The sequence below is a fragment of the Manis javanica genome, chromosome 15 (assembly GCF_040802235.1).
Source record: "Manis javanica isolate MJ-LG chromosome 15, MJ_LKY, whole genome shotgun sequence".
Classification (NCBI taxonomy): domain Eukaryota; kingdom Metazoa; phylum Chordata; class Mammalia; order Pholidota; family Manidae; genus Manis; species Manis javanica.
In genome coordinates, this window is record NC_133170.1 from 3,315,464 (window position 1) to 3,341,378 (window position 25,915).

At 42.5% G+C, this 25,915-nt stretch overlaps 1 long non-coding RNA gene across 2 annotated transcripts in view; it reads left to right on the top strand.

The window, feature by feature from the left end:
* LOC108384349 (uncharacterized) overlaps positions 1 to 25,915 on the top strand; it is a 322,167-nt gene that overhangs the window by 101,218 nt on the left and 195,034 nt on the right. The gene's annotated exons all lie outside the window — the stretch shown is intronic.

A 25,915-nucleotide genomic window follows, 5' to 3' on the forward strand; every position in this document is an offset into this window, starting at 1 on the left:
TCCTGTTGGGTCCTGTTGAAATTCATCTGCCCGGCTTTCAAGGACTCTCATAACTTGGCTTCACTCTATTTATTCAACCTTATTTTCTCAGAATGCTCCCTGTCAGTCGGGCCCACCTCTGTGTCCCTCCCGCCCACCCTATCCCCAGATCAGGCTGTGCTGTGGTCCCCCTGAACCAGGCTCAGTTTCAGTAACAGAGCTCAAGGGCTGACTGTCCGGTGACGCTCTCTCTGACTTGTTCAGATCACGTCCTTCTTTGAATTCCAGCGACCGAACCATTCAGCCCTTAAATTTAAAATCGCCTTGAATAGTGTGTTGAGTGTTGTCTCTCCCCCAAACTCATGTCCATCTGCAGTCTCAGGTGTGACCTCGTTTGTAACTTATAAAGGCTACATCTTTGCAGATGTAGTTACTTGAGGTCTGGATTAGGTGGGCCCTAAATCTAGTGACTAGTGTCCTTAAAAGACGAGAAGACACACGGAGTCACACGCAGGGAAGAAAGCACGGGAAGCCCAAGGCAGGGATGGGAGCAGGGTTGCCATCAACCAGGAACAGCAGGAACTTCCCTGGAAGAAGCAAGGGAAGCGCCTCCCCTAGAAGTTCTGGAGGGATGGTGGCCCTTCAAACACCGTGATTTTGGTTTTCTGGCCTCCAGAACCATGACAGAATAGATTCTGTTGTTGAAAGCCACCCAATTTGTAGTCATTTGTTATACAAGCCATAGGAGACTAATAGCCCTTGTATTCATTTTTTTTTAATTTATGTAAATGGCCTTGGTCATTTAACTGTACCCTAAGGGGGCCCCATGCTTTCCTAATACTCTCTATAATGCTTCATGGAGGCTAAAACAGGAAGGTAAAAACAACAATTGTTTTTTAAAAAAATTATTTATTTATTTATTTTTTTGAGAGGGCATCTCTCATATTTATTGATCAAATGGTTGTTAACAAGAATAAAATTCTGTATAGGGGACTCAATGTTCAATGCACAATCATTAATCCACCCCCAGCCTAATTCTCGTCAGTCTCCAGTCTTCTAGAAGCTTAACGAACAAGTTCTTACATGGAGAACAAATTCTTACATAGTGAATAAGTTACATGGTGAACAGTGCAAGGGCAGTCATCACAGAAACTTTCGGTTTTGATCACTCATTATGAACTATAAACAATCAGGTCAAATATGAATATTTGTTTGATTTTTATACTTGATTTATATGTGAATCCCACATTTCTCCCTTTATTATTATTATTGTTATTTTTTTAAATAAAATGCTGAAGTGGTAGGTAGATGCAAGATAAAGGTAGAAAACATAGTTTAGTGCTGTAAGAGAGCAAATGTAGATGATCAGGTGTGTGCCTGTAGACTATGTGTTAATCCAAGCTAGACAAGGGCAACAAAACATCCACGGATGCAGCAGATTTCTCTCAGAACAGGGGGGGAGAGGTTCTAAGCCTCACCTCGGTTGATCCCCAATTTCTCACCTGATGGCCCCCCTGCGACTGTGCCTGTCTTAGGTTGTTCCTCCCTTGAGGAATCTTACCCGTCTCTGGCTAACCAGTCATCTTCCGGGGCCATACAGGGAAATGTAAGGTTGGTAAGTGAGAGAGAAGCCTTATTGTTTGAAAAGGTTAGTTTTTTACTCCTTTGCAGATTTATGCCCTGTGGCTTCTATGCCCAGCATTTCTCTTGAGGTATCTTTACCACTTGGAAGAATTGTGATACTCGGTAAATTTGATATGAGGCACGAATTCTATTTAGGGGTTGTAATTAGGAAGGAAGAAGAAAAGCTATAGAAGTAGCAGGCGGAAGAAAACATGGGAAGATTGATTATTTCTTTGACATATCTTCTTGTAGAGTAACTTCAGCATGTATAGGTTTTAAACTACTAATTAAATTGTGCACACACATTAACATAATAGGAGTACAGTTACATAACCAAAGCATACCTATAATTACCAGCCATCTCCAGTGAAACCAAGAAAACCAGTTAGGTACCCTAGGCATTTGTGAAAATTTATCTATGATATGATGGATATTGTCCAAGTGTACTCGAACAGTCTGAGAGAAATGAGACAAATTAAAACAACCCATTCCTGGGAACTGTTCACATCCCATATGTTCTTTTAACAGTAGATTGTCTGTAGTTGTAAGATTTTGGAGCGCTACAACTTGCACTTCTCCTAATTCTTGGTTGAGTTACAACATTATAGATCCAGTCAAATTTGTTGTTTTACTGTATGCACAGGCCAGCTTAGATATCTCCTTCTTCATTCCAATGGCAAGTCCAGGAACTGGTGGGATGAATGCAGCTACAACTGCAGCATCGCCTGGATCTTTGTTGAGGTTTTTTGATGATCATCTTCTGGTATGACTCTTCCAGAGAGTGCTGATGTTGGAAGTTCTTCTTCATATCGTATCTTAGTTCATTTTCTGGGTAGCCAAATTAGGCTTTGATCCTCTGTATGAACACAAACAGACCCTTTGCCCACACTTTGATATGCCCTTTATACCATTGTGTAGAACTCATTGGAGGTCACCACACAGGAACTGCTTTTTTTTTTTTTTAAGAGAAAGGAATATTATCAGAAAAGTGTACATCATAGCTGATCATCTGACACCCTTTAAGTGATCAAAATTAAAGATATTTAAAGCATGCATTAATCGTTGATTTACAGTTAGTTTTATCCTATCAGGGAGTATCTTTTTATCCTATCTTCCCCCCCTTATCCTTCCCTACCCACCCATCCTCCCAGTCCCTTTCCCTTTGGTACCTGTTAGTCCATTCTTGGGTTCTGTGATTCCGCTGCTGTTTTGTTCCTTCAGTTTTTCCTTTGTTCTTATACTCCACAGATGAGTGAAATCATTTGGTATTTCTCTTTCTCCACTTAGCTTGTTTAACTGAGCATAATACCCTCCAGGTCCATCCATGTTGCTGCAAATGGTAGGATTTACCCTCTTCTTATGGCTGAGTAGTATTCCATTGTGTATATGTACCACATCTTCTTTATCCATTAATCTACCAATGGACATTTAGGTTGCTTCCAATTCTTGGCTATTGTAAATAGTGCTCCAATAAACATAGGGGTGCATCTGTCTTTCTCAAACTTGATTGCTGCGTTCTTAGGGTAAATTCCTAGGAGTGGAATTCCTGGGTCAAAGGTAAGTCTGTTTTGAGCATTTTGATGAACCTCCATACTGCTTTCCACAATGGTTGAACTAGTTTACATTCCCACCAGCAGTGTAGGAGGGTTCCCCTTTCTCCACAGCCTCGCCAACATTTGTTGTTGTTTGTCTTTTGGATGGCAGCCATCCTTACTGGTGTGAGGTGATACCTCATTGTAGTTTTAATTTGCATTTCTCTGATAATTAGTGATGTGGAGCATCTTTTCATATGTCTGTTGGCCATCTGTATTTCTTTTTTGGAGAACTGTCTGCTCAGTTCCTCTGCCCATTTTTTAATTGGATTATTTGATTTTTGTTTGTTGAGGCGTGTGAGCTGTTTATATATTTTGGACGTCAAGCCTTTATCAGATCTGTCATTTACAAATATATTCTCCCATACTGTAGGGTTCCTTTTTGTTCTATTGATGGTGTCTTTTGCTGTACAGAAGCTTTTCAGTTGATATAGTCCCACTTGTTCATTTTTGCTGTTGTTTTCCTTGCCTGGGGAGATATGTTCAAGAAGAGATCACTCATGTTTATGTCTAAGAGGTTTTTGCCTTTGTTTTTTTCCAGGAGTTAATGGTTTCATGACTTACATTCAGGTCTTTGATCCATTTTGAATTTACTTTGTATATGGGGTTAGACAATGGTCCAGTTTCATTCTCCTACATGTAGCTGTCCAGTTTTGCCAGCACCATCTGTTGAAGTGACTGTCATTTTGCCATTGTATGTCCATGGCTCCTTTATCAAATATTAATTGACCATATATGTCTGGGTTAATGTCTGGAGTCTCTAGTCTGTTCCACTGGTCTGTGGCTCTGTTCTTGTGCCAGTACCAAATTGTCTTGATTACTATGGCTTTGTAGTAGAGCTTGAAGTTGGGGAGTGAGATCCCCCCTACTTTATTCTTCTTTTTCAGGATTGCTTTGGCTATTCAGGGTCTTTGGTGTTTCCATATGAATTTTTGAATTATTTGTTCCAGTTCATTGAAGAATGTTGCTGGTAATTTGATAGGGATTGCATCAAATCTGTATATTGCTTTGGGTAGGATGGCCATTTTGATGATATTGATTCTTCCTAGCCACAAGCATGGGATGAGTTTCCATTTGTTAGTGTCCCCTTTAATTTCTCTTAAGAGTGACTTGTAGTTTTCAGAGTATAGGTCATTCACTTGTTTGGTTAGGTTTTTTCCTAGGTATTTTATTCTTTTTGATGCAATTGTGAATGGAATTGTTTTCCTGATTTCTCTTTCTATTGGTTCATTGTTAGTGTATAGGAAAGCTACAGATTTCTGTGTGTTAATTTTGTGTCCTGCAACTTTGCTGTATTCTGATATCAGTTCTAGTAGTTTTGGGGTGGACTCTTTAGGGTTTTTTATGTACAATATCATGTCATCTGCAAATAGTGACAGTTTAACTTCTTTACCAATCTGGATTCCTTGTATTTCTTTGTTTTGTCTGATTGCCGTGGCTAGGACCTCCAGTACTATGTTAAATAACAGTGGGGAGAGTGGGCATTCCTATCTGGTTCCCAATCTCAGAGGAAAAGCTTTCAGCTTCTCGCTGTTCAATATAATATTGGCTGTGGGTTTATGATATATGGCCTTTATTATGTTGAAGAACTTGCCCTCTATTCCCATTTTGCCGAGAGTTTTTATCATGAATGGATGTTGAATTTTGTCAAATGCTTTTTCAGCATCTATATCAGATCTATCATGTGGTTTTTGTCTTTCTTTTTGTTGATCTGGTGGATGATGTTGATGGATTTTTTTGAATGTTGTACCATCCTTGCATCCCTGGGATGAATCCCACTTGGTCATGGTGTATGATCCTTTTGATATACTGTTGAATTCTGTTTGCTAATATTTTATTAAGTATTTTTGCATCTACATTCATCAGGGATATTGGTCTGTAATTTTCTTTTTTGGTGGGGTCTTTGCCTGGTTTTGGTATTATGGTGATGTTGGCTTCATAGAATGAGTTTGGGAGTATTCCCTCCCCTTCTATTTTGTGGAACACTTTAAGGAGAATGGGTATTATGTCTTCTCTGTGTGTCTGATAAAATTCCGAGGTAAATCTGTCCTGCCCAGGTGCTTTGTTCTTGGGTAGTTTTTTGATTACTGTTTTAATTTCTTTGCTCGTAATTGGTTTGTTTAACCTTTGTGTTTCTTCCTTGGTCAGTCTTGGAAGGTTGTATTTTTCTAGGAAGTTGTCCATTTCTTCTAGGTTTTCCAGCTTGTTAGCATATAGGTTTTCATAGTAGTCTTTAATAATTCTTTGTATTTCTGTGGAGTCTCGTGATTTTCCCATTCTCATTTCTGATTCTGTTGATTTTTGTTGTTTCTCTTTTTCTCTTAATAAGTTTGGCTAGAGGTTTATCTATTTTGTTTATTTTCTCAAAGAACCAGCTCTTGGTTTCATGATTTTTGCTATTGTTTTATTCTTCTCAATTTTGTTTATTTCTTCTCTGATCTTTATTATGTCCCTCCTTCTGCTGACTTTAGGCCTCATTTGTTCTTCTTTTTCCAATTTCAATAATTGTGATGTTAGACTATGCATTTGGGATTGTTCTTCCTTCTTCAAGTGTGCCTGGATCGCTATATACTTTCCTCTTAGGACTGCTTTCGCTGCATCCCACAGAAGTTGGGGCTTTGTGTTGTTGTTGTCATTTGTTTCTATGTATTCTTTGATCTCTATTTTGATTTGTTCGTTGATCCATTGATTATTTAGGAGCATGTTGTTAAGCCTCCATATGTTTGTGAGCCTTTTTGTTTTCTTTGTAGAATTTATTTCTACTTTTATACCTTTGTAGTCTGAAAAATTGGTTGGTAGAATTTCAATATTTTGGATTTTGCTGAGGCTCTTTTTGTGAGCTAGTATGTGGTCTATTCTGGAGAATGTTCCATGTGCACTTGAGAAGAATGTATATCCTGTTGCTTTTGGATGTAGAGTTCTATAGATGTCTATTAGGTCCATCTGCTCTACTGTGTTGTTCAGTGCTTCCATGTCCTTACTCATTTTCTGCCCGGTGGATCTATCTTTTGGGGTGAGTGGTGTGTTGAAGTCTCCTAAAATGAATGCACTGCAGTCTGTTTCCCCCTTTAGTTCTGTATTTGTTTCACATATGCTGGTGCTCCTGTGTTGGGTGCATATATATTTAGAATGGTTATATCCTCTGGTTGGACTGAGCCCTTTATCATTATGTAGTGTCCTTCTTTATCTCTTGTTACTTTGTTTGTTTTGAAGTCTATTTTATCTGATATTAGTACTGCAACCCTTGCTTTCTTCTCGCTGTTGTTTGCCTGAAATATGTTTTTCCATCCCTTGACTTTTACTCTGTGCTTGTCTTTGGGTTTAAGGTGAGTTTCTTGTAAGCAGCATATAGATGGGTCTTGCTTTTTTATCCATTCTATTTCTCTGTGTCTTTTGATTGGTGCATTAAGTCCATTTACATTTAGGGTGACTATTGAGAGATATGTACTTATTGCCATTGCAGGCTTTAGATTCGTGGTTACCACAGGTTCAAGGTTAGCTTCTTTAGTATCTTACTGCCTAACTTAGCTCGCTTATTGAGCTGTTATATACACTGTCTGGAGATTCTTTTCTTCTCTCCCTTCTTATTCCTCCTCCTCCATTCTTCATATGTTGGGTGTTTTGTTCTGTGCTCTTTTTAGGAGTGCTCCCATCTAGAGCAGTCCCTGTAGGATGCCCTATAGAGGTGGTTTGTGGGAAGCAAATTCCCTCAGCTTTTGCTTGTCTGGAAATTGTTTAATCCCGCCATCATATTTAAATGATAGTCATGCTGGATACAGTATCCTTGGTTCAAGGCCCTTCTGTTTCATTGCATTAAATATATCATGCCATTCTCTTCTGGCCCGTAGGGTTTCTGTCGAGAAGTCTGATGTTAGCTTGATGGGTTTTCCTTTATAGGTGACCTTTTTCTCTTTAGCTGCCTTTAAAACTCTTTCCTTGTCCTTGATCCTTGCCATTTTAATTATTATGTGTCTTGGTGTTGTCTTCCTTGGATCCTTTCTGTTGGGGGTTCTGTGTATTTCTGTGGTCTGTTCGATTATTTCCTCCCCCAGTTTGGGGAAGTTTTCAGCAATTATTTCTTCCAAGATACTTTCCATCCCTTTTTCTCTCTCTTCTTCTTCTGGTACCCCTATAATACAGATATTGTTCCTTTTGGATTGGTCACACAGTTCTCTTAATATTGTTTCATTCCTGGAGATCCTTTTATCTCTCTCTATGTCAGCTTCTATACGTTCCTGTTCTCTGTTTTCAATTCCATCAATGGCCTCTTGCATCTTATCCATTCTGCTTATAAATCCTTCCAGGGTTTGTTTCACTTCTGTGATCTCCTTTCTGGCATCTGTGATCTGCCTCTGGACTTCATCCCATTTCTCTTGCATATTTCTCTGAATCTCTGTCAGCAATGTTTATGATTTTTATTTTGAACTCTTTGTCAGGAAGACTGGTTAGGTCTGTCTCCTTCTCTGGTGTCTCTGTGATCTTGGTTTGCCTGTAATTTTGTCTTTTCATGGTGATAGGAATAGTTTGCAGAGCTGGGACTAGTGCAGCTGGAAGAGCTTCCCTTCTTGTTGGTTTGTGGCCTTCCTTTCCTGGGAGAATAGCGACCTCTAGTGGCTTGTGCTGGGCAGCTGTGCACAGACAGGGCTTCTGCTTCCTGCCGGGCTGCTATGGAGTTTATCTCCGCTGTTGCTGTGGGCGTGGCCTGGCTGGGGCTGTTCCTCCAAAATGGTGGAGCCCCATTGGAGGGGGAGCGGCCGGGAGGCTATTTATCTCCATAAGGGGCCTCTGTGCTCCCTGCTGCCCAGGGGGTTAGAGTGCCCAGAGATCCCCAGATTCCCTGCCTCTGGGCTAAGTGTCCCACCCTGTCCCTTTAAAACTTCCAAAAAGCACCCGCCAAAACAAAACAACTACCACCAAAAAAAAAAAAAAAAAATGGCCATTCGTTTTTCTTTATTCCCCGGCGCCAGCGTCAGGCACCCACTCCCCGGACTTGCTGCCCTGTTTCTCTAGTATTTGGGTCCCTATCCCTTTAAGACTTCCAAAAAGCGCTCGCCAAAACAAAACTCCAAAAAAAAAAAAAGAAAAAAGAAAAAAAGGTGGCCGTTTGCATTTCTTTTGTTCTCTGGTGCCGGTCTCCAATACCCGCTCGCCGGTCTTGCTGCCCTGTTTCTGTAGTATTGGGGTCCCCGTCCCTTTAAGACTTCCAAAAAGCACTCACCACAACAAAACAACAACAACAATAACAACAACAACAACAAAAAGATGGCCGCTCGCTTTTATTTTGTCCTCCGGTGCCCACTCACTGGTCCTGCCTCCCTGTTTCCCTAGTATCCAGGACCCTGCGCATGCACTGTGTCTGTGCTCTGGTGTGGGTGGCTGGGGCTGGGTGTTCAGCAGTCCTGGGCTCCTTCTCCCTCCCTGCTGACTCCTCTCCTCCCGCCTGGAGCTGGAGGGAGGGGTGCTTGGGTCCCGCTGGGCCGGGGCTTGTATCTTACCCCCTTCGTGAGGCGCTGGGTTCTCGCAGGTGTGGATGTGGTCTGGATGTTGTCCTGTGTCCTCTGGTCTCTATTTTAGGAAGAGTTGTCTTTGTTATATTTTCATAGATATATGTAGTTTTGGGAGGAGATTTCTGCTGCTCTACTCATGCCGCCATCCTGGCTCTTTTATTTTTTGTTGTTGAAATATACATACTAAAAGTACAAAAAGCTTAAGTGTACATCTTGACAATTTTTTAAAAACGTAAATGCATTCATGGAATTACTCCCCAGATCAAGGTAGTGGACACTCACAGCACAAAGAAGCCTCCCCTGGGCAGTTCCCAGTTAGAACCACTATTCCAATGTCAATCACCATGCATTAGTTTTGCCTGTTTTAGATTTTTATAGAAATATAATCATACAGGGGCTTTTTTCCATCATCATATTGCTGCATATAACAGTTTATACTTTTTCATTAAATGAAGATACCACCATTTATTCATTCTGTTCTTGAAATTTGCTTGAGTTGATCCAGTTTTTGGCTATGATGGTAATATTGTCATAAACTTCCCCGTACTGTATTTTAGTGCACATACAAACACCGATGTATGTACGGTTGGGTCTGTACCCAGGAGCAGATTCCTGAGTCATGGGGTTTATGCATGTTGTGTGGGCTGGGAGTTTGTTCCTTTTTCTTACTGAATTGTATTCCATTGTTATCAATATGCTGCAGGCTGTTTATCTGTTTACCTGTTGATGGACATTTGAGTTATTTCCAGCTTGAGACTATTGCAAGTAAAACTGTATGAATTTCCATCTTTTGGTGAACATGTATTTTCATTTCTCTTGGATGTGAAATATCTAGGAGTGGAGTGCTGGATCAAACAGGAAGCACATATTTTTTATAAGAAACCACCCAAAGATTTTCCAAAGAAATTGTACCATTTTTTTACTTCCACCAGCAAAGTACAAGGATTTTATTAGCTGCACATCTTCACCAATACTCGGTATTGCCAGTTTTCCTAGTTTTAAGCATTTGAGTATGAAATGATATATCATTGTGGTTTTAATTTCAGTTTCCCTAAATGACTAGTTTCCCTAAATTTCAGTACTTTTTTGAGTACTTTTTTATGTGCTTATCAGCCATTTATATAGGTTTTTATGTGAAATGTCTGCTCAAGACTCTTGCCTATATGTTTTATTGGGTTGTTAGTCCTTTTATTATTGATTTATAGGAGCTCTTTTGGATATTCAGGATCCAATCTTTCTCATCTGTTTTGCAAGCCTGTGGCTTGCCTTTTCATTTTCTTAGTACTGTCTTTCAAAGAACGAGCATTTTAAATTTTGATGAAGTCAGATTTATTTTCTTTTATGATGTTTTTTGTGTTCTACCTTAGAAGTCTTTACCTACCCCAAGATTTTGAAGATTTTCTACTGTGTTTTCTTCTAGAAGGTTTATGTTTTTACCTTTAATGTTTAGATCTATGGTCCATTTGATTTTATGTAGATGGCAGAAGATTAGAGTTGATGTCCATTTATGCATTATAGATATGTTTTATATATATGCATACACACACACACACACACACATATATATATATATGTGTGTGTATGATGGATGTATTTCTCCAATTATTCCAATGATCTATTTATCTAGTCTTACACAGTACCGTATTCTGTTTATTACTATAGCTTTTTATCAAGACTTGAAGTCAGGTAGTGTAAGTCTTTTTTCAAGATAATTTTGGCTATCCTATCCTGTGAATTTCCTTATAAATTTTAGAATCAGCTTGTAATTTTCTATAAAATAGCCTGCTAGGATTTTGATTGTGATTGCATTGAATATATAGATCAATTTCCATACACTTGACAACTTAACAATATATCTTTCATTCTATAGAACATGATATATCTATATTTTCACTAAGATTTTTAAAAATTTCCCTTTGTACCATTAGTGTCCCTAAATACACAGTAAACATGAACCAGGTAGTGCTTATTTGAATAAATATATATATACAGATTCCCCTGCTTCAATTCTCCCATTCATGTTTTGCATGTAGACAGTCTAGTTATTCAGCCTGTCTAGACTGTATGCTGTGTGATGTCAGAGCCTAAGGCAGCCTTGTTCACTGATACTTTCTCAGAGTCTGTCCTGGTGCCTAGCATATGGAGATGCCTAATGTATGTGAAATGAATGACTGAAGCCATAATTTCCTGGTTATGTATATATATATATATATATATATATATATATATATATATATATATATATGTGATTCTTTGACCAGGAAACATATATGCATGTGTGTATGTGTATGTTTAACATATACAGAAATAAATCATGTATGTGTGTATATATATATATATATAGGTACATGACATACAGATATACAAAACATATGTATATGGAATTTTAAAAAGTCAACTCTAGAATGTTAAATGGGCTTCATGTTCTGTTAACCACGAGTACAGCATTAGCAGACACATGATTCCGTCCTCTTCTAGCCCCCGACCCTTCACTACTTCCATTACTGTGCTGCTAATGTCCCCAACCCCAGTGGGGCAATGTGGGGATGTGCAGCTACGAGGACCTGCCCCCATCTGTCTACTTGACAACTGGGGATTCGAACATAATGATGATAAATGGAGTAATCATTTTTTCATTGTACTACAACTTCCCTTGTTAGGTCAGAGGTGTGTTTATTGCCACACAAGATGCACCCTTATCCTAAGGAAAAGTATTAGTGCCCAGAGTTCACTGATTTCCTTACGTTGTACTTTCTTGTATTTCCAAGTTGGTATATTTATGAACACTGAATATCACATTAGAAATTATGTATTTTTTGTCTATATTACATTGCTTGAGAACATTGTTATCAATTTCAAATTCATGCATCTAAAACATACTACAAATAAGATGCATGCTATTCACATTCCACTTCATGTATGTTGTGCTGCCAAAGAATTAGCCAATAGCACACTGAAAAATTTTTTGAGGGGTAATCCACCCACAAGATGAATAGTGGAAAAGGGAGGAGTCTCTTAGGCCAAGTTAACAGCATGGCGATAATTTAACAGTCGCCTGGCAAGGACCCCTAGAGTAAATGATTACCATTTCCATCACTGCTTAAGGTAGCTTGTTAGGTACTAAATATGTAAGTATTAGACATCATGAATTACTTATAGTTGGAGACCTTCTTAGGGAAGAGGCAGAAAGAGGTATTCAATCCTGAAATAATAGAGAACAAAGGGTTTCAGCTAAGACTGTGGAAGAATAGTGGCCACAAAATAACTATCTTTCTGTAACAAAGATGGTCAACGAAAGAAGACCTTGTGAGACCACTGAGGACATCATTGGAAACAGGAGCCTCAAAAGCCCCAAAAGACAGTGAGACCGAGTACCGCCGCCCGCTCCCGGGCACACGGGCCTCTGCGGGTCCCCAGAAACCCTCAGAGGCTGGCCCGGTCGGGCGGGAGTCTGGAGCTGGGGGTGCACCGTGCTTCTGGCCCCTGGGCCGAAGTGCCCTGTTTGCTAGGCTTTTCAGAAGGAGTGAAAATCTCATATCTTGCCACTGCCATTTTTGTGATTTTTGATAGGATTGAAAAAGCTCCTAGTTGAGACAGTTTGTGTGTCATTTCAGCAGTTTCTGTTGTTTCGCATCCATTTCAGTGCATTCACGGGTCCATCCCCACCGGCCTCCTTCCCCGAGTTCTCCTTGCCTGCACGCCAGCGCTGATGGCCCCAGGACGAGCCTTCCCCTTTTCCTGACCGCACTCTCTTCCCGTGGACAGCCCCGTTCATTTGGCTTTGCGGGACGGTCTGTCCTGGTGACGGTCGAACCCCAGCTACAGAGCTGACTCGGCAACACAGCTGGGTTCCCAGCGGCCTCCCAGCCACACGGATGTTTGTCTGCTTCTTATAACTCAGGTTTGTTGTGAGCTCCTTCCAGCTGATTCTTCCTTTGGTCTCTTCTGCTTTTGAGCATCCCATCCTGCCTTTCACTGTGGCTAGCATCTCAAAATAATTTCCCCAAATTCCTTCCCCTCACACCCTGCATTGTCCATGTATTTGGTGCGTCTCTTTGATTATGCCAGTTCATCCCCTCAATTCCCATTGCTACTCTCCTAATTCAGATCTCACTCAGGTCCCAGTGAACTGTTTTAACAGCTTCCTTTATGGCTTTCTCGTCATTCACTGATGCATTCATTCATTCAGGAAATCGTTACTGAATGCTGTCAGATACCAGGTATTATTCTAGGTACTTAGTGAACAAAACAGACAAAAAAATCTCTTCCATTAAAGAGCTTATGCTTCAGTGGGCTGGGGAGGCAATTAAAAGTGAGAAGCAAATTCATAATATGTTAGAAAGTAATGAGTCGTATGACAAAAGTAAAGGTGGCCTGGCCGAGAGGCAGTAGCAGAGAACAAGGGTCGCTATTTGTTTATACCCGGCAAAACTTCACTGATAAAGCTTGTTTGGGGTAGAGCCCTGGGACAAGCAGAGGGAGGGAGCCACGCGCGTATTTGGGGCCACGGCAGAGGTGGGACAGGCCTGGTTGCTCCCTGTTCAGCTCTGCCTTCTAGAGCAAGCACGCCAAGTCGGCTGGAGTGGAGTGAATGAGAACTGAGGGCAGAGGACTTACACTTTCGTTGGGGGCAAGGTGGGACACTATTTTATTCATTGAATAATCGCATAATGTCAGGCTATATAATATAAATATTAGCTCATTTAACAGCTCTAGGGAGTAGATATTTTTATTATTATTTCCTTTTACAGATGAGAGACCTCAGGCACAGAGCACAATGAGGGAGCGGAATGTGACCTCAAGCTGCTTAGAGTCCATGACCTCAGCCACTACACTGTGCTATTGGAAGGATTTGAGCATAGAAACGATATATTCTGAGTTTTAAAAAATCACTCCAGATGCTCTGTGGACAATAGAAATGCTTTCACTTATCAGATACTTCAGCTAGAGCTATACTTGTGACCTATTTCTGTAGCAGGTGTAGAGAAAGAAAATTCTTTCAACCATTAGATATTGGTGGATGGAGCTGACATGAATTATTAAAACAAATTTGTCTTGCAAATTCAGTCTTCAAAAAGACCAATTTATTCCACTGATAGAGGTATACTTTTATAGAATATAACTCAATAAAATGAAGAGAAAAAAACATAGCTCACTGCAACACGTATTTTTTTTTTAGCTTTTCCTGTGTATGAGGATTGTCGTAGGCACTGAAATACACAGAAAAGTAAACATCATCTCTGCTGTAGGACAGCTAGTGGGAAAGACACCTGTGTAAGAGGTTATCTCCATCTACTAGAAGTAGGTGGCATAACTGGAGAACAGCAGGAGTGGGTGAAAGAGCGCACTTAGGGGTTCGGGGGAAGTTAGGAAGTAATTTTGACTGAACTGAGTTCTAAGAAATGAGCAAGAGTCCATCTGGTACAGAAGGGGTGCAGGATATTCCAGGAAAAGAAAACAGAAGAAACACAGCTGTGCTCCAGAATCATGCCTGGTGGAATTATCCGTTAGGTTTTACTAAAATCTCAAAGGCCAGAAGCTTGATTTTGGGTGAGGAGGCTGGACAAGCCAATGAGCTCATGTCTTAGAGACCTTCGTCCATCATGCTAGAGAGTTCGTTCTCAGGTGTGCTCTGCAGACATTGCAAAGCGATGCTAAAGGCATATGCCAAAGACAGGCTCGAGGGTGGTACACAGGAATAGAAATCGGTGTGGTGGGGAGACCAGACTGGATCCGTGTGTCATCTGTAGAAATTTAGGTTGTAATAAAGGTGGTATTTCAAATCCATGGAGGAATGTGTAACTTCAGCAACAGTGTTAAAAAATTAGTTATTAGTTCAGCAAAAAGGAAAAGTTGACTATTATCTTAACCATCCATGAAAATAAACCTCAGATAAGTCATGCAGCTGGATATAACAAAATTACTAAAGTATTTGGAAACCATACTGGAGGACGTTTTTATAAAATTCTACATGGGAAAGGCCTCCTTAAATAAGACATAAATACCAGAAGCCATAAAAGAAAAGGATTGACATATATAACCTCATAAAAATTAAAAATGATCTCTGCACAATGAAAGGCATGGTAAAAGATGAGTAGCATACAGAGAAAACTATTTGCAACATATTTAATGGACGACTGATTATTGTGTAGATTTTATACAGAGCTTCTATAAATCATTCAAAAATAGATATGGGTGGAGGTTATAAGCAGGCAATTACTAGGAGAAATATAAAAGGCCAGTAAACACATGGAAAGATGCTCGCCAACACTGAATTGTTAGGTAAATTAGGTAAATATGAATTAACTATAATAGAAACTTCTGGTGGAGATATTGAAAAACAGCTACTTTTGTGCATGGTTAGTGGTAGTGTAAATTTTTGGAAAGCAATTTGGCATTGATCTGTCCAAATAAATAACTCACTCTGGTGGACAATCATCCCAATCAGATGTGACTCCTGCTTGGGAATCAAAAAGCATCCAAGGAATGTACAGGGAGTGTCTTACAAGTTCAGCCAGTAAGGACACCCCACCTCTCTGGCCATAATGATTGATTCAGTAAGAAAAGCACAGGAAATCCAGTTGAAAAACAGGTAAGACACACAAATAGGCAATTGCTAGAAAGGAAAAATATGAATGGCTCTCAAGTATATAAAGAAATGTTTGACCTTATTATTAATCAGAGAAATTAAAACCAACCAAGGAATACAGGCTTAACCTATGTGCTCGGCCAACCTTTGGAAGTGGATGAATACAGGTGTAGCTGGAGGATGTGAGGGAACAGGGCCATGAGGGCAGGGACACTGTCCCAGTCAATGTTTATGCATTTCTGAACCTCCAGTATAATAGATGTTCTGCGGTCACAGACGCCAGTGTGACCATGATTCCCTGTATCAACAGGCTTGGGTGGTCCCCTCCCACACCGACTCTGGTCTGGGCCATGTGACTTGCTGTGGCTGCTGGGAATATAGTAAATGTGATTCAGTTAGAAGTTTGTAAAGAATCTGTGCTCTGGGGCTCATTCTCTCTTGCTGCTCTTTGGACCCTAAGATGTCCATGTGCAGAAACCCATGTGCAGAAGCCCTGGGTGACAGGAGACCCCGTGGAGCAGAGATTAGCTGTTCCAGCTGAGGCTCCAGTGACATGAGGCCCCCACACTGAGCGCAGCAGACATCATTGAGCACCCGCAGCTTAAAATACCGATTACATTATTGTGAGCTACACAAATGGTCATTTCAAGCCACTAAATTTTGGGTGTAGTTTGTTATTCAGCAAAAGCTGACTGCTATATAGAACTGTACATGAATGATAAAAGGGGTGCTTAATAATATTTTGTTGAATTAGTAAATGCAAGCATTTCATTGAAGGATAAAAATGTATCTAAACTACATATTTAACACCTTAGAATGGGTGGTTTTGTGAGGCAAGAAAGCATGGGAATGGGGAGGGGGCATTACAGGAAGGAGAGTGTCAGGGACTTGGGAGGATATTCACTCTTGTGGACAAAGATTTGCAGCCACTGAAAGAATTCAAAGACCATCCTATAGCTTTGGAAGAACTACTGACTACACACATTTAATTTTGTTCATGCAGCACAAATAGTTGTCATTGTGTATTGCCAGGTGATCCCTGGGTAGGAGATTTAATAATCGTTTGAATGTGTAAATCCTGGTATGTTTTTAAAAATACAGGCTTGGCTTAGGTCAATGGACAGGACCATGGACTTTGGGTTTGAAGTGTTAGTAGTTCTGTGATCTTGGGCTTACTAACCTCTCAAAGTGTACTTAAAATGGGGATAATAATACCTCCTTGACAACTCATAGTTTTCTTCTATGAATTTTATGAGACAGTGGAGTAAGAGTGATTTCTAAAGTGGGGAGCCGCACAGAGTAAGGGGGAGGCTGGGGCACTGAACATTTTGTTTGATCCATTTTGTGTATATCTTAAATATAATGGCACATCATGCTTCATTCTACAGCATAGGGGCCCTATCCTGGCTTTACTCTTCATTTCAGTGTCACTTACACCATGCTGAGTTCTTTGGGACATAGTAGCCCTTTGAAAACGTTGATGCTTTTATTCATTGTAACTGTCAGATGCAACCACGAAGAAACTACCCCTGCTACAGAAAGTCTTCTAATTTGGTAAACAGTGTAAGTGATGTGAAGAGGGACATAATACGTATGCAAACCAGGGGGCAAAATGAAGTTTCTTACTCAGGTTCCCGACTGCTTCTAGTTACCATGCTCGTAACTAAGGTGTTCAGTCCAAGAAAGTCTTTTGGATTAAAGGAATACTGAGAATATTTGTTTCACCAAACAGATGACATTGTAATAAATGACTTCCTAGGCCTGCACTCCCGTTGGGTAGAAACACCCTGTCAGGAGGAGCCCTTGCAGAGAGTTACTGTTTGGTGATGGTACATAAAAAGCTAGGTCTTTATTCATAGCTGTAAATTATTGGGAAAGATTATGTTACATGTAAAATTAGTTGGTTTAACTCATCAGGCACCTGCCGGTGTTTTTATTGCTGAAGGAGGAGATGGCGCTGTGTGCCTCCTTCTTGGTGCAGGAGCCCCTCTAGCAACATGCCTGCTGGGCTACCTCCAGCTCAGTTTACCAATCCCGGCAATGGGAGGCTCATCACTTCTGGGGGCAGTTCTTCTGAAAGCACTCGGCTTTGGTAATTGTCAGATGAAACCCCCATGCTTGGCCCCTTTTGTCCTGATTTACCCCTGGGGCCTGGGGGAGTACCTCTACTTTTCTCCCTGGCTGAAGTGGGGAGTTGGCAAAAAAGCCGACATCATTTAAGGATATTTCTTTCCTCCCCGTGGCCACAGCTCCTTCCTTCCTTTTCTGCTGCTCTGATGAGCAGCACAGATCACCCCGATCCAGCCGTATCTTTACTTTGCTAAGCTCTGGGGCCCTGCCGCTCTCTCTGCAGATGTCTCCCGTGCTTATACCTGCAGTGCAAAAAGGTGGTGTCCTCAGCCTCCCACACCAGATAATATTTCTACCTGCCCTTCCTCAAAGTCTCTCCAGGGTCTTTAAAGTTTAGCCAGTGTATTTAGGATGTATATTGAATTGATTTTCAATTTTTCTGATGAATTGATGAATATTTACACATTTTTTCCCATTATTGAAGCTGATTACATATTAGTATGATTCTAAAGGGGGAAGCTAAAGGAGATCAAATTAGCCCTTAAAATATTAAATGCTCCTGGTGAACAAGGATTTTGTGTCCTACATGGTTCTTCCACCACAGTGCATGGCACATAGTAGGTGCACAATTACTGTGGAATGAATAACGGGCAACATCAGGCAAAGGACATTCTACACAGGGTCTTAAACATCTTGGCACGTGGTGGGCACTTGCTGAGATAATGGGAAGGTGGCGGGATCTGGTTACCCTCATGGCAGGAAGGAAAAGCTCTTGATGCCATAAGCTTATTTCTATAACAAGTAGCCTCTTAGGTGAATTGGAGATAAGGCTAAGACAGAGTTGAACTGAATGCTTTTTCCTTGGGTGAGACTGCCAGTGAAAAGGAATTAAAAAGAAATTGATTGCAAATGAAGTCACATAGTAAACAAAGATCCCATGACCGTGTGCTAGAATCCAGTGGTTGCCATGACCTGTGATTATTTCTTGGAAGGAGAACAAATTCCATTTCTGGTCATTATTAACCCCTTTCCCCTCTCCTTTTGAGGTCTCTGGTTCTCTGTGGTGAGGGCCTCTAATTATCATTTTTGCCTTAGTCTGCTGAAATTGCTGTTAATACAAGTTCTACTCTTCAAGGGTTCTGGTCACCAGTGAAATCAGCAGCGTGTGAATGATGGCAGAGAGGGGATATTCCAGGAGTGGGGGTGTCCCATCAATCAGTAGCTCCAAGTCTCCCAGATTTCTTTAGCTGGTGAAAAAAAAAAATGGTTTCCAACTTTTTACTTTGTCAAATAATGAGACACAAATCTTGTTCAAATTACCATTTTTGTTCATCTTTATTTTATAAAGAATTGGACTTTTTGGAGCAAAAAGTAATACAGGGCATAATTATTTTAACAAAGGCCAGTTCTTTAAACAGAATATATTCAGCGTTTTGAAAATACCACTTTTTTAGTTCATATCATTAAAGAAAACTTTGGCATAGCCAGGACAGGAGTCCTCTGCAGGCAGAGCTTCCAGGGCACACAGGACGTCACTCGGAGGGGGTTATGGGGGTCAGCCTGCTTTCTAAGCTAACAGATTTGTACCTAGTTGTGGATTTGCTGAATTGCACATTTCTCTTGGCTAAAGATGTTCTGACGAGCGTTACCATCACAGTGACCCTGCTAAGGGGAGGTAGTCTAGTGAAAATTGTTGAGGCTGGTTAAATATTTATTATATGGAAATTCAACTGGTAAGATAATTCCATGGCCTGCTCTGTAAGACTAGCTCTGAACCAAATTTAGATAGTCCTTTTCAAAATAGTCTATTGTTGGTATTTTATCTTTCTGTTCATGAGGAAAAGCCAAATATGTTTTCATGTTTCAAGTATAATCCAGGTGACTTGATTGTACCTGTTGAGATTCCTGGCTGTAGATAACAGAAGTCAACTTGTGCTAACTTGAGGAGATAAGGAAAGGTTTTTGAAGGACACTAGGTGGGGCCTGGACATGACAGGGTGTCTAAGGAGCCAGGCTTTGGGCCAGGACAGGCATTCAGGGGGCCTGGGCAGGGCCACAGTTGAAGTCACACCCCGGGCAGGGGGAGGGGATGTTGCCAGAGTGCCGCAGCCTGGCCTCCTGGGGGGGGGGGCACGCTACTGTCCCCTCCGCCGTGCTTCTTGGTGTTGTCACATAGAGTTACAGGTGAGGACGATCAGACTGGCTGAAGTCACATGCAGCTTGGCACTAGAGTTCAGGGGCTGGGAAGGCAATAATTTGGACTTGAACTCTCAAGGAATTCCTCAAACATTAGAAATAGGACTAGGCCGTCAGCAGGGTAAATATCCACACCTGACCCTGGAATAAGGCCATCCTCCCATTTTATGACCAAATCCATAGGGTACAAGTCCCCATCCTGCATGTTTAGAATTTTGCCAGAATCTTCAATCCGCCTGTCCCCGGAAACCCTCAGGGTGCGTGTCCCCGGTCCCTGGATCCTTCTGGTCCTTCCTTGCCCCTCGGTCATGGTCTGGGTCCCGGTCTTTGTTTTGTTCTTCAAAAGATCATCTCTCCCTCGGTGCCATTAAGATGAGATGCCAAAGGACGGGTTTATCCTGGAGACTAATCAGCAGTGACTGTGACTGAGAGACGCTGAACGGACGCCAGGCCTGGCTGCTGCTGGCACGAAGCCCGGTCCGTGGGCTGCTTCAGCCGCAGACTGCTGCCCCGTTGCTGATTCCTTATTTCCCTGCCCTTGAACCTGCTCCTCCTTCTGCCCTAAAAGGAAAGAATCTGTGAGGTGAAACCTGGTCAAGAGTGAGTAACAAGTCCGTGTCTGTGTAGAGCTCCTCACACTGCAGCTTCTGTTCTCATTGCCTCTTGTCTGAGCTCATAGCATCCTCAGGCGGCCGCACAAGGACCGCTTTCCAACTTTACAGACGGAAAACTGGGGCACGAAGAGATTAGCAAACTGCGATGGAGTCACCTAGGTCGTAAGTGAAAGAGGCGAGGCTTTGAGCCGAGGTACTGCGACTGAGATCTTAGCGTACGTGCGAAGCGGTGCCGCTTTCTGTAAAGACGCCCGTCCCCATGGCCGGCTGGAGCCGTTTAGCAGCACAGAGCCTGTCACTGCTTCCAGAGTAAGAGCCTTGCTTCATCTTTGCATAAACAGAGAGTTCTTTGAAAGGATTCTCTGGAATCATAGGAGCAGTTTGTGCCCCAAGAATTTAAGATTTCCTCTCTGGAAAAGTAGAAAAACCACTCGTAGACTTAAAAATAGCAGCTTCCTTTTACCTTCAGCTAAGTGGTTCACCTATGAAAAAATATCCTGGGCTCCATTTGGAGTCCAGTCACCCTGCGAAACAAAGTAAGCTTTTCTCCAAACGGCAAATCCAGGTACCGAGAAGATGGGTGGCAGCCGTCGGCAGTAAGAAGTCAAGACAGACACAAGACATGGCCTGTTTCACGTAATTCTTTTACTTATTTGAAGGACAAGCATTTCTGTCCCTGACATTTCCTGTTAGCACGTAGTACTGATTGCTGGAAGTTTCATGCCGAAACCCGCTCATGTACTTGCACTGAAATATGGCCCAGCTTTAGTGATCTACCCCACGCAGAAATGCATGCACGCGATATGTTATCTGAAATCACTGTGCTGTGTTTTGGTTGCGACACGAAGTTCCACTGTCAAAAATGGTCTTTGAGCTGTGTGAGGAACACCAGGGAATCTGGATGGATCAATCTCTCTTTTAATCTTTTTATCTTTGTCCTTTGGTTAACAAACACTGAGTTGCCTGTGAGGCTCTTTAAGATTTGCCATTCTCTTTACATTTTGAGAACAGGCTTTTACATTTATTTTTAAAAGCCCTTCTTCCATGGATCAGGTCCTTGGGTCGACTCTGCTTTGGTGTGAATAGCAGTCCTGGCCTCTCTGAAATCCTTTGATCATGCTAAGGTTCAAGTGGGCCCATAAATGAAGGGATTCCAGAGGGGATGGTGGCTTCTCATTAATCCCACATAGCATTCATTCCTTCTCAACCATCGGAGACGATTCACAGAGGGAGCCTGCCATTAGGAGGGGAAATGAGCACATTTCTCATACTTGATAAACATCTGCATTAACTGTATGAAAAACACGCTAGGCACCCTGATGGTGGCTCTGACAGCAGAGTAGCAATGAAACAAACGGCTGCTGGCAGTCTCCAGTAAGTGGGGGCAGAGCTCTTAACCTTTGTGGCCATCTACAAATGTGTCTGCAGATATCAAGCTGAAAGTCATTATTTGATGGAGTCTGGGGAGCTCTTGGGATTCGCTTTATGGGGAGACACTGAGTCCAATTCTGTGTTTGGAGCTGGGCTCAAAATGTTGTTAAAGTTCGAAAAATGTCTGCAGGTGCACCGTGCGGGACCCCGCTCCTCTCTGGTTCCATGCAGCGAGGCCCCACCTGGGGAGCAACCGCAGAAGTGGCCGCTCTGAAACAGCCGAGGGTCCTCGTCTGGACGACCCTCAGGACCTCTGGGTCACCCACTGTTTCCCTTCGTTGGAGTCAAGTTCTCTCCTTCCTTTCCAGTACCTCTTACTGGTTTTTTTATTCGTCATGTTTTTTACCTATTTCAATAAATACCTAGTGGATGTATTTTTGAAGCCAGGTGCCGAGCGGTGAGTAGGCCATTCAGGGATGAAGGACACGGGCCCACATCCTGGCCTCCCGCCACTCCTGCTTCCTGCAGCAGACAAGTGACACCCGCCAGCAGCGCTGAAGAAGATGGTTCAGGTCATTCAGACCAGTTTCACTCAACGCCCCACCAAGCAGGCAGCGTCCACTCCCACGGGTCCCGAGGACTGCAGAACGGGGTGGGGGCAGGGAGCTTTTACAGGATAAAACATAAAGAACAAGGAAGAGAAAAATGGAGAATGATTCAAGAACAAGGAAGAAGATGTGGAGCCCGGAGTTGGCTTGGCATGTGGGGACTGGCTGGCTGGATATGAAGCTTTTCTGATCAGGCGGAGCCTTTGCAGGGACACAGAAGTCATCTAAGCTCCATCTGCTGGTGTCCAGCCTGGGGCAGGAGTGGCCCCACCCTGGGCCTGGACTCTTGCTTCAGTCGAATCAAAGAGGTTTATTCAACCGCCTGCGCCTTGCTGTCGGGTCATACGGAGTAGCAGCTGAGCCCGGGCAGCCGCCTCGTACTTACACACGTTCCTAGAGATGCTGGTCCGTAACAATTACCAGTAGATCTTTAATTTTAGATAGATAATAGACCCTATAAATCAAGAACCCTCAGATGTCAGATTTTAGGAGGTAAAAAAGATTCCTTTGCCTTGTCTCTGCGTCACCTTTAAGTTCATCAAGAACAACTGCTTTCTTCTGTAAAAATGAGGCAGCGGATAATTAAGCATGATTTCCCAGGCAGACGCACGTATGCCAAGAATGCTGTCCTTGGCCACCTGTAAGCTCTTAAAGGAAGGGCTGGTGGATGGGAGAGAGACTCAAGAAGACTCAGGAGTGAAGACCTCTTCAGCTACTGGAACGTGATTCCCAGCAGTCGTGTGAACCCCTGAATGCCTACATCCGCTTGGAGAACTGCCCCTCCTCCGGCCCACCTGTTGTCCAAGTCCAGGGGGACTGAAAGAACTGCCTCTGCTGCCTCCTTCCCCCAGTTGGGTTTTGCCATTCCAGTGTGTGGAGGAACCACCCAGAATATCCCCCAGCAGGAGAAGAGCAGAGGGAAACAGGTGACGGGATTTCCAAAGGCCCAGGGAGGCGATGTCCCCAATCCTGCCTCAGACCTCCCTGGGGGAAGTTCCTCTTGTCCCAGAAACCCTGTGCTCATTCGCCCCATCCCGGGACCCTCCACTCACCCCCCTGAGTCCTGATACCTTGTCCTGGATTAGATCAATTCAGAGGAACCCTTGGGCGAGGAGCCGGGTAAGAATGGGCAACTAGGAGTCCGAGCTTTCCCTGGAGGCCACTTGATTAAGTCATCTCCCCTGGCCCTGGGTGAGGAGCGGTCCTGAATTCCAGCACAATTCTGAAAAGGTCTGGCATGGTCTGCTCTGGTGATTTCCAAACTAGGATGCAATCTATTTGTCATGATACCAACGGAGTGGGTCACAGCTGGCATTCAAAAATAAAATGGAAAATATAACATCCTTATATCTGACATTGGGGTCAAGATATAAGATAGATCTTTTTTTAGTTGTTTGTGGTCAAAAAAGTTTGAAAAGCCCAGACATTTCCGATCCTTGTAAACAACTAGTGAAGGTGATAAATGTCAAGCCAGAGTCAGGGTGGGTGACATACCTGGTCCAGGTTTCCTCCTTGTCCTTTTCTTTTTACATATGAATGTTATTCGGCCAGTGGCAGAGCTACTTAATTTTCTATCGACCAAGGGGAGATGGAACCTTTCCGGTGCTATTTAACTGGGACCAGTATTTCTAGCTCAGCCAGCATCTGGGATCATTTACACTTGACGTTTTTTCATTATATTGATAGTCTTGAAAAAAACTCCCACCAGCCATAGACAAGCACCTTACTGAATCTCCAAGAGAGTATTGGCTTGACAGTAGCAGAAGCTCGCTGGCTTTCCTGTTAACTAAAAACCACGCCCAGGAGGCAGTCTCCCTGCCCTGCCCCCCGACGCCCACCCTCTGCTACTATCTTAGCACCAACCAATTTAGGCATTAGATTCACATAAACTGGTAACAAAATACATGGTCCCTGCCTTCTAGGCACTTACTCTGTACTGATATATAAAATACAGAGACCTTAATTTTACAGGTGGGGACCTGCTCAGTTATCTTCCCACCTGGGACCCCGAATGAAATAGGTCCAGTGACTCCTCTGATGTTCAGCCCCTTGGTGATTCGGCGTCCTGGGAGACAGAAGTTGACTGAGCTGAGCTTTGCTTATGACCATCCCCTGACTCCGCTGAGAGGAGCAACTCAGACGGAAGGAAGGTCCAGGAGCTCTTGGCTTCAGCAGTGGGGCAGCCAGCATGCTGTTAGACAGGAGGAGAGGAAGGCTGGGCATCCGAAGCATGCCTCAGTAATTTTCTTAATTAAGCCATGCATGGGATAAAAAACATTAACTTGGCCTTGGCCCATTCACAAGGCAGGCTCTTGTGCTGGAAGCAGCTGCCAACATGTCATAATAGCAGCTAAAAGTGAACGTGTTGGAGTCAGAAGAACCTGGTAAAAATCCAGCTCTATCCCCTATGATGTGTGTGAACCAAAGCAAATTATTTAACCCATCTATGCCTCTGTTTGTAAGGATGGAGACTGATACCTGCCTCAGAGGTTTGTGGTCAAGGTTAAATGAAATAATGTACAGGAAGTACTTACCCAAACCAGATGTACTATCCTTAAGTGCCAATGTTATTATTAAACCTTTGTCATACCGTCAGCTCTGAAATCTACTGTCATCTCTCATTGTCTGTTCAATGAACAGGATGAATAACAGGCTTTCTGAACAGCTGCCCAGTTGATGTACATGTAGACACATTTGTTTTGAGAAAAGCTTCATTAATGATCTTTTTATGAATAAGTGCTCAATTCATCTGATACATAGCTTCCATGTCATTTCAAGGAAGACTTACAGAACACAGCAGCCCTTGAATGAGTGCCTTAAGGCCTCTCTTAGAAGCTGCATTCTGTGGCCATGGAATAACTTTTTGAAGGCTGGGAAACTATAAATGGCACATGTCCAATGGTGGGAATGAAGTTGGGGCTAGGGGCACCCGCACCCACAGTACCATGAGAAAGGAAATCAGAATGAGCATAACTGCAGTCAGCCTCCTGCCTAAGTATACTAGAACCTTAGTTTGTATTGCATGTGTCAAGATATACCCCCATTAAATCATATCCCTTGACATAAAGCAACAAAACTTCCTGAAACCTTATTAGAACATTGCAACCCTTTTTGTGACTTGATCTCCTGCCCCTACTCTCCATTTTAAGCAATTTCAAGCACAGACACCAGATTTTCTTCATCTCTCTTTATCCTAAATATTTGATTGCTTGCAATTGTACAGAATAAGTTCCATTTATCAATTCTTTAAATCAACATTTATTAAGCTCCTACTTTGCTCCAGCACACTAGGTCCTCGGGATACGAAGACGACTGTACTATGGTCCTTCCCTCCAAGCAGTAGATAAAATAGTAGCGGGACATACCTGGAAAAGATGGCATTGCACCGTGTAAGCATTTTGGTGGAATTGTGCACAGCATCCTATGCAAGTGGAGAAGAGGAATCACTTATTTCTGCTTGGAGAGGACAGAGGAGGCTTTCAGTCTGGGCAAAAAGAGACAAAAAATAAAGAAGAAGAACTTTCTAAGACACAGAAGGCATAGGACTGAAGAAAGCTTGGTACCTTTAGGAATCGGTGGCCGTGGGCTGCAGCTGACGTGGGGCTCATGGGAGGTGAGCAGGCAGTGGCAGGAAATGCGATCAGGCAAAGGCGGCCCCTGAAAGGAGTCACATGCCACGCTAACGAGTGTGCATTTTATTTTCAGGGATGATGAGATGCTTAAGGACTGGTCGGATGCGATTTATGTTCAGAAAAATCATGCTGGG